The sequence below is a fragment of the Leiobunum rupestre genome, chromosome 3, assembly GCF_980474605.1.
Source record: "Leiobunum rupestre chromosome 3, qqLeiRupe1.1.hap1, whole genome shotgun sequence".
In the NCBI taxonomy this organism is placed as follows: domain Eukaryota; kingdom Metazoa; phylum Arthropoda; class Arachnida; order Opiliones; family Sclerosomatidae; genus Leiobunum; species Leiobunum rupestre.
In genome coordinates this window covers 51,009,455-51,013,152 of record NC_143386.1, presented here as the reverse complement: position 1 = coordinate 51,013,152, position 3,698 = coordinate 51,009,455, and positions in this window count along the sequence as shown.

Here is a 3,698-nt window from a genome sequence, read left to right as displayed (position 1 = left end):
CCTTTAAAGAAGCCATCCATCGCCCAATCTGACCCACCCAAGACACCTTCCCAAAAATCAGCGTCTTCTTATTCAAGCGTTGTCTCTGACACCGACCTCGCAGATTTCAACGGTTTATCAGTCTTTTTAAACCTAATTTTTAGTGTTTATTAGTGTCTAAGTCACTCGTATGCATTTATATTTACTTAAGTTTGAGTTTTTCCATTACTTTTCGCGTTAACTTGACCTTTTCTGAGTTCGTCATCGCGGCTTCCGAGCCTCGGCCCCTTTTTGGCGTTTCGAAGAAGTTTTAGGTGTAACCCTCGACGGACTGAAATGTCGACAAACATTTCAGACGTTACTCACCCCGGAACTTCCACAACAGTTGGAGAGGTTCCACTCTCGCTTATTTCCGGTTCGCTGACTGCAACCTAAAACACGTCTAGCACGGCTCGCCAAATGCAGCCAGCTCTCAACTTTTAGCACCCAACTCTAAACAGTTTTCGCAGCACACCTTCGCAAAAGTGACCGCGAACGTAACTTTGCTGGCTGTCAAGGCTGTATACTGGCGTTCCTAATTCCTAGAAACAAAGGTTGGCCAGGGTGTGAAAGTATGGCACGCCAAACCGGACAAAATTCGTCTACCACTCGCTATATTCATACTTTACCTCTTGTTACATTCATACTTGGTCTTGTTATATTCATACTTGGTCTTGTTATATTCATACTTGGTCTTGTTATATTCATACTTGGTCTTGTTATATTCATATTTGGTCTTGTTATATTCATACTTGGTCTTGTTATATTCATACTTGGTCTTGTTATATTCATACTTGGTCTTGTTATATTCATACTTGGTCTTGTTATATTCATATTTGGTCTTGTTATATTCATACTTGGTCGTGCTACATGCATACTTGGTCTTGTTATATTCATACTTGGTCGTGCTATATTCATACTTGGTCGTGCTATATTCATACTTGGTCTTACTATATCTATACTTTGTCTCTCTCTTATACATCGAGGTCTCGCACACTTCGACTCTCTCTCTATACTCTAACTTGGTCATTCGCTATTCATACATCGCACCTCTCTCTCATACTTCGTCTCTCTCTCTCTCTACTCTAACTTGGTCATTCGCTATTCATACATTGCACCTCTCTCTCATACTCCGACTCTCTCTCTCTTCTCTAACTTGGTCGTTCGCTTTTCGTACATCGCACCTCTCTCTCATACTTCGTCTCTCTCTATACATAGTTTCCTTAGCTTTCTCTCTAGCTACATACCGTCGAGCTATCAAATTCGAAGGTCGTCTGTCTCAAACTTTATACCGCGCGCTTTTGACGCCGACTATATTTGGCCAAGTTAAGTAAGAACTTGACCAACTGAAAAACTATTCTGTCTTAGCCTTATTTTATTGTACAGGTAGTTTGGAAATTAAATTTGAAGAATGAGAATCTACCAGAGTTCAAAAGATTAGTAATTCTAGATACGTGACTTTTCCCCACTTTTGAAAGGTATTCTGCGATTTTGCAATCATATGTATTGTACTAGGTGAAAATAAGGTAGTAGACGGAAATTTCGGACCTTTTCTAAAATACGGTTTTCGCCAAGGTTGGTTAATTTTAGGCTATAAAAGGTTGCTTAGATCACGCGTACCGCGCTTTAGCGGTCCCGTCAATCGCCTCGCATCTAATGTTAATGAAATCGCGGAAAAATGTTTTTTCTTCGTTTTTCCACTTTCTTATTTATAAAAAACAAGGTATACTAAGTTAAACTATCTTTTCGCAATATATTTATGTATAATTCATAATTAAAAAAAATTACCAAATTAAAATTAAATGAAGAAAAAGAGACGCGTTTTTTACGCGAAGGCGCCATATTAGAATACATAGTTTTGAAGGCTGTAGAGTTGTTTAGAGCGTTTTGACGCGTAAATAATGTCTCTCTTAAAATTTTAAATCTTTAACAAAAACAAATCTTTATTAATATATATATATATATATATATATATATATATATATATATATATATATATATATAATTCACGAGTTTATAACCGTTCTTAGGTAGTATTTTCTGTAAATCTAATTAGTTTTAAGAGTAAGAATCTTAAAACTAATATAATTGAAGATAAAATATGCTTAGGTACATCTTTGGAACTAAATAGGTAAAAATAGCGAGGGGCTAACCACTCTTAGAAAGTCTGTACACCGGATTACGCTTAGATTACCACTGCCAAAGGCAGGGACTTCAAAGATTACGCATAATCCCATTTGTACAGTCAAAGGTACGGCTCTGTACACCGATTACGCGGAGTGATCAGCCCCTCGAAAGATAGATGGTCTTCAGCCTGCATTTCAAGGAGGATTATTTCTGTTAAGGGTTGTACCTTTATTATGGAAAAAAAATTCAGTCAGATAAAATTACAAACCGGCCCTTACTAAATTTACAATATTATTCTAGGTTTAAAAAGAGGAAAGTTTAAAACTTTTTGAAACCTAAAATTATAACTTATTGCGCTTATAATATATTATTTAATAAAAAAATTTAAAATAATATCTTTACACTGAAGTTACAGTGAATCTTCTTTTAACTTTTTGTTTTATTTATTTACATGTGTTTCAACTTCCAAGTATTAAACAATAATACTATTTGCACACCTCTAATAATTAAGTAATATCGTGAGCTAAAGAAATTTCATACAAACCAAAAGTAAAGCTACGGAAGATAAAAGCTTTTTGTTAGGATATAGTTTTTTTTTGTTTTTCCTATAATTATTTATTTCCAATTCTGTAAAGTTACCTTGTCCTTTGATTATTTAATGTTAGTTAAAAAGGATAGGCCAATTTCTCCTTCTTGATTTAGGGCATTTTAAGAGGGGGAAACACTGCGAGTGAACGCTACTTGGAACATTTTAGTGCCTTCTCTCAAACACTGCAAAAGTTGCGAATGCCAAATAATTTAAAACAAAATCAAATAGTCAAAATTTATGTTTTTGAGCGCTGCGCCCATGTTTGAGATTAATTTATTCAAAGACATTAAATATTTCGAAAAGAAGACTTTAGAAGCCATAGAGATATTCCCCAAAGGAGGTGCCGGGCGGGAAAGTGTTCAGCTACGACGCGGAATAGTATACACTCTTTTTCGCGGTATTTTCTAGGCGCGTCCATGTTTGGTTTTCCCCCTTTCAGCCTCATCCACCATTACGGATACCTAATGAGAGGATGTTAAACTCCTCTCTGAGGGCAGAGGCAATGGCCGACGAGCGGGAGGCAAGTAAGAGGGGTCAAATAAAGGCGCCCCGTTGAATCGCGATTCAAAATATCCTGATGAACTTGCACCCCCCCCCGATACGACGACCAATGGAATGGTCCAAGGCCAAACTATCGTGGCTGAAAGAGCCGAGACATTTCACAGCCACCGCTTTAAACAGAGGCCTTTATTAAAAGGTGGGTGAAAATGGCTACCCTCCCAGCAAAATTTGAATTTATGTGAAAGACCAATAAGAAACTGCTATTTCGTTACACGTCGTCTGAAACGCGGAAGATTTTAAACCGAAAACCCGAAACTACGTGAGACAGGAAATTCGTTTTCATATAATTTCAAATATTGCTGGGAGGGTCGACATTTTTACACACCTTTTAATAAAGGCCTTTTCATTATTTGGTATTTAAGAATATTAATAAAAAAACTTCGATCGATTCGTCGGTGCGAAA